General features: G+C 41.5%; 1 long non-coding RNA gene across 1 annotated transcript in view; it reads left to right on the top strand.

Moving 5' to 3' along the window:
* Positions 1-9,518, top strand: part of LOC308578902 — a 66,060-nt gene extending 56,542 nt beyond the window's left edge. The window contains exon 4 of the long non-coding RNA XR_014004195.1: positions 9,011-9,518. This is a non-coding gene — a long non-coding RNA (uncharacterized lncRNA). The remainder of the gene's footprint in view (positions 1-9,010) is intronic.
* The last annotated feature ends 1,560 nt before the right edge of the window (positions 9,519-11,078 follow it).

Raw genomic sequence — 11,078 nt, forward strand, 5'->3', positions numbered from 1 at the left:
GGAGGGAGAGGGAGCTATCTAGTCCCTCACCTCAAGGCGCAAAATGTCTTGGGCTAGCCCAGCGCATAGACACATACACATTCCCCTTATGTTATCCAAGAGATATGCATACCCACTAACCTCTTTAATCTGAAATTATCCCAGAGTGTTCTCCATTCAACATACAGTTGGATTTTGCAGACTTCAGAAAAAGCAAAGGTAGAAGAACCTTTCTCTTCTTTCTTTTTTCTTTTGCTGCTCTCACTAATATTTTCATATATCTCTGTTAGCAGTAGCAGGCTTTACACAAAACTGTTACTAGCTGCGACAAAACAGTCTTAATAAGAGTTTCAGTGGCTCCTCGCCTATGATCTGATGCGTTACATATACTGTCACTCTTCAGCAAAACGCCTAGCACCTATATTAAGCTTTAAAAATACCAGTGTTTTTAAACAAAAACACCACTTTCAAATACTGTGCACAGATGACACATTGGAAATGAGATTTGCTTCCTACTGTGGAGAACTTCAGAGACAGGGAATGTTGCCAGACAGGTAAGGGCTTTTTCTGGATTTAAAAAAAATCAATAATTTCATTGTTCTATTCTTTTTGTAAACCCCTTTTTCTTTCAATCAAGCAGTGTATAAATCTTAGGAAACAAATTACAGAATATAGTAATTGCTTGATTAAAGCAACCACAACAATTATTGGGGAAGGGCCATAAGCTCAGGAGTAGAGCATCTACCTTGCATACAGAATATCTGATGCCAAGAGCAAAAACCCTGAGGAGCTGCTGGCAGCCAGTTGAATAACCTGGACTAATGGGCTGTCTAATGGTCATAGGAAGCTTCCTATGTTCCTATTACAGAAGCAGCAGCAGCAACAACAACCTGTTGCACTCCCAACATTTTTGACTATGGCTTCCATCAGCCCCAGCCAGCGCAACCATTCTCGTTGCCGTTCAAAACATCTGGAGCACATCAGGTTGGCGAATGCTGCCTTTTGCAGGGGCATCGATTTGCTTAGAGCGCTATGTATTTTACGTGGCTGCCACCTTAGCAAGCTTTGCTCCCAAACACAAAAGCAGAGACTGAAGAGGTTTTCATCATGTAGTTGGCTGAAAGCCACTGAAACAGGGGAGTTTATCCTTCAGAGCGGTCCTTTTTCTTTATGTGAAAGGGATTATGCCTCTTGTGATTTGGTGCACTTTTAAAGTAGCCATGGCACCATAAATAATGCTTTAAGAGAGAGGAACGATTTAGGGGCTGAGCAGAAGGGCAATTTCAGAGAGCCTGGAAAGCACCTGAATTTTCGCAGAATCACTTAACCCTGACCCTTTTTCATGTGTCACAGCTACTAAAGTAGATGATTAATATTAGGAATATGATATCTTGGAAGAATGCCAGTTGAAGGAAAGGACTAAGTATTTGAATTAATTCTACCAGCCATCTCACTTTGGTACGTATTTAATTTGACTGCATATTAAGAAGATAGATATGTCTATTATTGGGCAAGAAAGGGGCTTTGCTTGAATAATAACATTACACCCCATTTAGAAATGATGTAGTTTGGAAAATATGGCATTTACTGAACCTAAATGTAATTTGAAAGTGGTTTTAATACTGCTGGTGAAACCTCCGCCTTGACATACATTTTCTGTTCATAAAAATGAAGAAGACTACAGCTGCATTTCTATGCACACTTACTACCTGGTAGCAAATTTAATTTAACTCCATGGGACTTCTGAGTAAACATGGCTGGGATCAGACTGGTCTGTGACTATGAAGAGCCATATGGGATGAAGAGCATGTTCCTGAGGTCCCAAGTAGGATCTCTGGCATTTCCTGTTAAAAATTCGTGGAGCACAAGGCTACCAATAACTGCTAGTCATGCTGGCTCTGTCCTACCTCCACTGTAAAAGACATTATTCTTCTGGATATCAGCTGTTAGGAATAACTAGTGAATGAACTGCTATTGCACTCAGGTCCTGCTGGCAGGCTTCCTATTGGCATTTGCCTGACCACGGGAAGCTGTTCTCAGGCAGCAGTACCTAAGAACCTAGCACAGCCCTGCTAGATCAGACCAGCATCTGACTAGTCTAGCATCCTGCATCCCACACTGGCCACTCAGGTGCCTCCAAGAATCCAGCATGCAGGGCCTGAAGGCATTCAGCAGCATGCTATTTCACTTCCTCATCATTACTAATGGCCATTAAGGGATTTATCCTCTGTGGATTATTTTAATCCCTGCTTTTAAAGCCATCAAAGATGACCATCAACGCATTTTGTGCAGTGAATTAATTAGGTGCTGTGTGAAATTATATTGCATTTGACCCAAGTCAGTTTCACTGTGTGATCCCATCATTCTAGTATTATGAGGACAGAATAACTTCTCCCCGGCGACTTTCTCAGCACAATGGTTTTGTTTGTTTGTTTCAGTGATAAAACTATGAATATGAAAAGAGATCACTAATGCATGAGAAAATGGCATGTCAACAGTACATTTACAATGGGCTGCTTATCTCATGAAGGATATCCACGTACATGATGTGATGGTGTTTCATTTTCTTGCAATGATAGGATCTGCCTAGTAAAGCAAACTGCTGGGAACATGCTGATATACCAATAGACCAACTATATTCAGGCTTGCGAGAGGATAGAAGGGAAGTCATATAATGCTGCCCAGAAGCTGATCAACAGAAAATCAGTCACTGGGACAAATGACCAAGTGGCATAAGGGGTACCTTCAGCAACTATCCCTTCATTCAAGAATGGATCCATTGATAAATGAACATATTGGCCTACACATAAAGCATCCAGGAGGAGGCTTAACAAGGTAGCTATAACTGAAGATGTTGGCTGATCTTGTTCATCCTGATGTTTCTGTTAAACTAAAATTGGATTTAAAGGACATGCCCCCAAACCAGGGAAATGTCTAAATTTCTCCCTCCTCTTACCCTCTTAGTATTAGTATTAACCCTAACCCTAACCCAAGGAGGAAGTGTGTGTGTGTGTGTGTGTGTGTGCGTGCGTGCGTGCGCATAAATCAAAACACGTTAACAAATAGAGGAATGTAAGATTGTTCCTCCACCTTCACTCACATTCTGCTGTGTCAAGAGTGGGAAGACATTGGCTATGGCACTTCAGATTTTTGCTCCTATTACCACTTTAGGAACGTGGCCTTATCTGCTGTGATTCAAAGTTGGTCTTCAGCTACAAAGTGCTATGCTAGAAAGAGAAGCTGGTCCCATAGATATATATTCATTTATTAAATTTCTATACCACCCTTCCTCTGAGGACCCCAAGGCAGTTTACAAGATAAAAACACTAAAATACATAACATAGTTAAGAAACAAAAACAATAGCCTGCCCCCAATTCAAGTACAGTGATACCTTGGGTTACAGACGCTTCAGGTTACAGACTCTGCTAACCCAGATATAGTACCTCGGGTTAAGAACTTTACTTTAGGATGAGAACAGAAATTGCGTGGTGGCGGTGCGGTGGCAGCTGGAGGCCCCATTAGCTAAAGAGGTACCTCAGGTGAAGAACAGTTTCAGGTTAAGAATGGACCTCCAGAATGAATTAAGTTCTTAACCCGAGGTACCACTGTACTTCTTACAACATAGTTTGCATACATTGTACTATATTTTTCTAACCTTGAAAAGTGAACGCAATGTACTTTTGTGTTCCAGAATGTCTATTAAGTAGGGTCCGTTAAATTGTTATGGAATATACCAAGGGCACCTGAAACTCCCCTCCACTCTTTAACAGACATGTTAACAAATAGAGGAACTGCACCGTTAAAATTTCATGCTAGATCCCATTTTATCAAAGCCACATTGTTCAGTAAGTTATACGGCTAAGATTCATTGGTTAAAAAGAATTTGATCCAATAACTAATTACATACCTTGCATACATTGCACTTCATATCTTCAACATAAATTTATGTTACCGGTGTGACTTACAATGTAGTATGAAACATTAAAAGTATTTTTAGAAGTAAAATAAAACATACAAAATAACAAACGTAAACATCACCGATCAATTCAAACAGATAGAGCACTTATATTAGCTTAAGATATATAGATAGATAGATAGATAGATAGATAGATAGATAGATAGAATCTTAATATTAGCTATTCTTAAAGATCCAGGGGAGGAGAAATGTTTTTGCCTGGAGCTGAAATAATAGTGATGATGACAACATAATACATTATTATTATTATTATTATTATTAGTAGTAGTAGTAGTAGTAGTAGTAGTAGATAAGATGATGATGATGATAGTAGTAGTAATAATAATAATAGCAATAATTAATTAAATAATAATAATAATAATAATAATAATAATAATAATAATAATATACTCCTGTGTGTGAAAGAATAGGAAATATGTCTTCCATTATGGTACCAGCTGAGAGGTAAGCAAGCATCATCTAGAAACAATCAATGTTCTTTTATTTAAGAACTCCTTTTTGTATATAGATCTAATAATTCAATAATTTGTAGCACTCAGTCAAGTAAATAATATACAATTCATCAAATAAAATGAAAGAAACTACGGGTTTTTTACTATTATTACATGCTAAGTGTTAAGGCATCAACTACCCAAGGCTATAATATTTTGTTTCCAACAGTGGAACACACTGACTTGCTAGAAAATTTTGTCTTTACAATAGAAGTTGAGTGCCCTACATAGTTCATCTTTGAGTTGCCATTCTGCTGTTTGATGTGATAAGGGTTGGCAGATCCAGCTGACAGGTTCCCATGATATTTGGAGGTCTTTAGAAGAGGATGCATGTTAGGCATGTGGTCATTGCTGTAAAGTTTTAGAAGCTCTGATCTCTGCCAATTCAAAATTCCAAGTCTCTCATTACTTTCCCACCAAATAAAGGTTAAAGCATCCCAGAGCACAAGTACTCTTTAATGAAGTAATTATGAAATTGGTATTACGTAATGAGGCAATATGTTCTAAGAATAAATATTTATGAAGCGGCTCTGAGAACAGACATTGCATTTGATTAAACTTCCACATCCCATATGTTCATTGCAACGTTCATTGTGGGTATCAAAATGAGAGGGCATATTTGAGACGTAGTGGATAGTTTGCTGATTCAAGTTGCCATAAACTGGGCCTAATGAAGAGCAGTCAACATTTGACTATTTTAATGTACTTACAGATATCCAAGCAGCATAACATTTCATTATCTGCCCCCTCTTTTCTTGAATTCAGGCAAAAATGCCCCAACCTACTGCTGCAAAGGGGATGGAATCATGTGGCCAGTGGAGTCAATCACTCTAGGACATACATAGGCTTTTTAAAGGTCTGGCACCCACTCAGGGTCTGTCTCTTTCTTCCAGCCTGACAGCCTGCTCACCTTCCCTTTTATTAGCCGATTGCCCATCTGATGAAGATTTGTGTGTGTGTTCCATCACCTTTTTACCAGTTACTCCATATTGCTGTTGATTTGGCCTCGATGGGTTTCATTTGATGTAGGGGTAGGTAGCACAGGCAGGGAGGTATATTATATCATAGACCTTGTAGGGAATCAGAGGCACTATTTAGATGAGGAGCACTTGAGCAACGATCCTCACATTGCTACCTGGCTTGGGATAGGGGGGTATATGTTTATGGGTGGTTTTTTGGCTCCGGAACCTGATCAGCAGGGGCAGGGTGGACTAGCAGAATGCCCTTTGATATGGCACTAAGAAGCCCAATACTGTTGAAGGGGCTTGAACATGGGTAGCATTGCCTAAGTGATATGCTTTAGTGATTTTCTCTTCTACGTTCTCAGATCTGAGTTACCTGCAGGTAGGGATGGAAGAGCAATTCAATTCGGTATGCATTTAAGGCTGAATATATCAAATTTGCACGGTCTGTAACAATATGCAGGCTGAAACACAGCTATCCTTTGAAATCCGCACTTATCTGAATTTTTCAATGCAGCCCTCCAACCAATGTTTATAAACGTGTATATATTAATTGTACATAAAAATGAAGAAAAAAATGAAGTGAAAGCAATATACAAGAACACATCGTATTAGAGGAAATTGCTTGCAAAAATGTGTACATCAGTCGAAACTGCATATAAAAATGTGTTAATTAGGGGAAAAAATCACACTAATTGATGAATTTTGCTAATTGCTTCAAAATGTAGAAAACTGAATTTTGGAATGGAAAAAATCCAAAACTGAGAGATCTGAAATTGGCAAGTCTGAAGTAGAGTTTATTTGCTGCAGACCTTCTATATGTTGTGATCATTTAACCATAAACATTACCAGAGCTCATGGATTTGTATCAATTTGGATTTCTGGTCAATTTCAGTTTCCAGCTGAAATATTTTGGGATAATGTCTGCCTGCTCTGACAATAAAAGGCAATTTCATGTACCAGTTAGTAGGGATGTAAACCTGCACATTTTTTATTGTGATGCTAGGTATGGGATTTCTGAAGATGTGTTACATAACACATGGTTGGGTGATGTTGCACTATAGTTGTGGATCTAATTTAATGTAAAGTAGCCCACTAATAACCTTCTGCTTCTACTCATCCCTTCCCTTTCTTCCCTCTCACTGGTCTGTGAGCTCAGAGGAGCCATCTATGCTGGAAGAGCCAAAGACAATGATTCTGTCATTGTTTTGTTTACCTTGTTTACTTTGGGGCACAGAGAGAAACAGACAATATGTGATTTCTGAAACACTGCTTGGCTACTCCACCATTAGTGTCTTATAGTTTGTCCCAATATTACAGAATCTTTGGTTCTGAATGTGTTTGACTTGAAATCTTAATTATATAGTCATCTCCAGCTCCATATATATTAAAGCTTTTCTGCAGAGCTAAAAAGCTGCTGATTTGACTGGCGTGATTTGCATGTCATTAGCAAGAGACCTGGTGCCCTCCAGTATCCACTAGCATTTCCGCGGGCTCTTGCCTCCCCTAGCAGTGGTTTTGTGTTTTGGCTTGTGGTATTGCTAAGATGGAAGAGGCAATAAATTACCCTTATTACCTTAATCATCACAAGATTGCTGAATAAGCTTCGCTCCATCATACAGAAATCACATCCCAGCAGCTGCTACAGCTCTTTAAGATTAGCTGCTGTTTCCAAGCAGCAAGGATATGAGTCAATCAATATAAAAAACATTACGATTGCACAGAGTACCACATGCAACAGACTCTTGCATATAGTTCAGGCTCTGATTGTATCTCTAGAGAGTTTACACATCTGATGTGAATTAATACAGTAATAGGATCCTTGGAGGCATTTTCATTGCAAATTGCAAATGCAAATCAGTGTGATAGGCCAGATTTTTCTTATACTTCCTCTTGAAATACATTTCTCGTACCAGTGTCTCACTCTCAATTTTGTAACAGGACTTGGAATTGTGCTCAAATGAATAGCGTTGTGGAGATGAAAACAGTTATGCTAAGTGCCTAACAAGGGGAAATGGCCAATCTGTTGCCCAAGGGATCAAATACAATAGGAACATCTACTAGTAATGGCAGCTCATCCGGAGAATCATCATCTTGGCCAGCCTCTTCAAAATATGGAAACAAACTGGCAATTTCAGGGGCTGCAATTTTCAATCTGACTGGCATCTCTTAATTCATTTTGGTGAATTGTGCTCACTGTAGGATATATCTGTCAGCAATTAAACTTATTATTAATGGTAGTAGTACAGCTCAGTAAACCATGGGTCACCTTCACCCTAACCATATTAGTTCAGCAATATGGTACAAAGTCCAGCAAAGGGGCTCCTTACTGGTAGGAAAATCATTTCTGCAGAAATGGTAGCTCCAGCCAGTGTCGGCCCAAGATACTTTGTCACCTGGGGTAAACCACTAAATGCCAGGCCCCTACCAGGGAAGAAAGGGTGAGTGGAGATCTGCACTGGGAACAAGGGTCGGGGGAATGAAATCATCCTTCCCTGATGGTTTAAGTGGGGGATTGAAGTCCATTGTTGCGGAGAAAGGAGCCTACTCTGAATCATGCTGTGTGCATGCAGAACTCAGGAGACTCCAGTGAGCAGCTCCCACCATTTCCTCCTTAGGGGTGGGAGGATACCAGCAGTGCCTCCTATTTGCCGAGAAGCCACTGTGGAGGCAGCCCTGAAAAGCGGCCTCTTGGCAAAGAGGAGGCACTGATTATGGTCTCCTACACCCTTGGGGAGGAAATGGTGGATGCTGCCCTCTGGAGTCTCCAGGGAGTGTTCTGCAACCATTGCCACTGCGGTGGTAGGCAACACATTCCTTGGAGGCCAGACCTGCTGCCCTTGTGGATTCTGCTGCCCGAGGTAGTCACCTTACCTTGCCTCATGCATGCACTGGCCCTGACTCCAGCCATTAAATATTCATCTGAGATTGTTCCCATTTGAAATATTATCTTTTTTAACTCTACTGCTATCATTGTTGTTGTTGTTGTTTAGTCGTTGAGTCGTGTCCGACTCTTCGTGACCCCATGAACCAGAGCACGCCAGGCACTCCTGTCTTCCACTGCCTCCCGCAGTTTGGTCAAACTCATGTTTGTAGCTTTGAGAACTGTGTCCAACCATCTCATCCTCTGTCGTCCCCTTCTTCTTGTGCCCTTCATCTTTCCCAACATCACTGTCTTTTCCAGGGAGTCTTCTCTTCTCATGAGAGGGCCAAAGTATTGGAACCTCAGCTTCACGATCTGTCCTTCCAGTGAGCACTCAGGGCTGATTTCCTTAAGAATGGATACGTTTGATCTTCTTGCAGTCCATGGGACTCTCAAGAGTCTCCTCCAGCACCATAATTCTATCTGCTACCACTGCTTTCATTAGAGAGTATCAATAAGGGAAACCATTCTACTATCAGAAATGTCCTTTGGATATTTTTAATGCACTGTTAACAGTTTATATGGTTGGGGGATATATTCTGATGGGCAATAGACAGACTGAGTTTATCTTTGTGATGCAACAGGGTCAGGTGACTTGTTAACCTTTGCAATCCATGATGATGTTTCTATCCTTGCTCAGCAATATCCCATTTTCATAGGGCTTCTTCTCTAACCTAGTCAGGTAGTTCTTAATTCCTTCAAGAACATGTGTGAAGCTTCATCAGCAGGCTGTCAACTTAGCTCTAATATGGTGCCGTGCACTGGATCCATCACTTGTCTTAAGAAACACAAACAATCTGAGTGACTTATGATGCCATCCTCCAATTGGGTTTTATCAACTGCGAATGCTAAGTTGATTATCATCATGGGGCAGCTCAGTGCTGAAGAACATTATCTGGGACTTTATCAGCCTTGGCAGCACCATCTCTAATGACAGCTCTTTGGATCAAGAGACATCAAAAGAATACAAAAGGAAAGCCAGGCTTTTGAAATACTTTGCCACAAGGGTACTCCACCAGCATACTATCCAACTGTCAACAGAACTGATCATCACTTTTACATGGGTGTGAAATATGGACAGATCACTGCAGGCATATCAAGCAACTTGAAAGATTTCACATGTGCTATCTACTAGGTCTTCTGGCAAGGTAGTGTCAGATTTTGCACTTGTTGAAAATAATAATAAAAAACAGATCAGCAAGGCATTCATCATTAAAGGCCAACTTTGGTGTGTGTGTGTTTAAAACTGACCTGCCCAATGCAAGACTTTCAGGCTACGCTTTCCACAGAGGGCTTGTCCTTTTGGTTGGCTGTCTCCATTTGTTACTTGTTTGGTCACCCAGCATGCTTGGTGTTGTCAAAGCAGCTTGGTCACTATTACCATGCATATATGCATTATAGCACTAGAAGCATGCTATGTATTGCACCAAACTCAAATATTATCCCTCTGTAGAAGACTTAGAGCTTCCCTTGACATTGCCCTTGTCTTTGCAAATGAGTGATTGGATAAAGACATTTCTCTGCCTTTGGAAGAAGAAACCTATCATGGTCTCAACACTGGACAAAGCAAGCAAGGAAGTACAAGGACAGGGGTCACCAAACTTTTTCTGGAGGGGGCAGGTCCACTGTCCCTCAGACCTTGTGTGGGGCTGGACCCATCCTCCCAAAAGCACCCCCCTCCCAAAAGGACCCCTGCTGCCGCCACTCACACCGCCGCCGCCTCATCTCCGGCAGTGTTTTCATTGTCCTCTGCCTCTGCACAGAGCCCATGCTGTTAGCCTGGGTGGCAGAGGCAGCCTTTGCGCAGCTTCCGCTTCCTTCTGCTCGGCTTTTTCTGCTCGACCACCTTTGAGCTCAGCCACTTCCTTCCTGCTGAGGTGGCCAAGCAGTAGCAAGCGGCCCAGCAGGAAGAGCCGAGCGGGAGGAAGTGCCGATGGCACAGAGGCCACGTCAGCATAGCCACCCTCCCAGAGGTGTCTGTGGTTTCTGATTGATTGCAGGAGCTTCCTGCAGCCAATCAGAAGCCTTGTCGTGGAAGTCAGTCCCCACACGAGGCCTCCACGCTGCATCGCTTTAGCGCAGGGACTGACTGAGTGGGCAACAGAGTCCGCAAGGTTCACAGGCTGGATTAACGAGCCCGGCAGGCCGCATCTGGCCCGTGGACCTTAGTTTGCTGGCCCCTGCACAAGGCTGAGATCCAGAGGAGACCAACAATTTGTTCTGGGGCAAGAAAGTCTGGTAAGCAAGTAGAATCCTAGAACCTTGCAGGAATTGTAACAGAGGGGACTTGAATTGACAATCTAGTACCAGTTGCACACTTTCTCCAAACATGTTTTATGGTCCTTAAAAAAAAAAAAGTCTCAATTCGGGGGTGGGGAATGCAGGGAATCTTGGTGTTTTCAATGTGGCGAATCTCAAGCAGCTTTGTTATCTCTGATTGGGCCTGTAAAAAAATTTTTTTAGGGGAATAAGTGGGTGACTCTAGGCAGGGGCAGGTAGCTAACAAAGAGTTTGCAGTAACAGCTTGTCTGCTGCAAAACTGGGACATGTTTCCCACTCTTCAGTTAAAAGTTTTTATCTCTCAGTCCCTTTTCCCTCAAACTGGGCTCAATACTTGTGCAGGTACTGACAAAAATGGTTCCCATTGAGTTATTAGACTAGTTTCATCCATTCATTTAAGTGCTGTAAATTATTTGAACTAGAAAAAAAGTGACTCTCTAATCTAAGGTCTTACGCTTATCACAAA

Source organism: Podarcis bocagei, assembly GCF_964188305.1.
Source record: "Podarcis bocagei genome assembly, chromosome: Z".
In the NCBI taxonomy this organism is placed as follows: domain Eukaryota; kingdom Metazoa; phylum Chordata; class Lepidosauria; order Squamata; family Lacertidae; genus Podarcis; species Podarcis bocagei.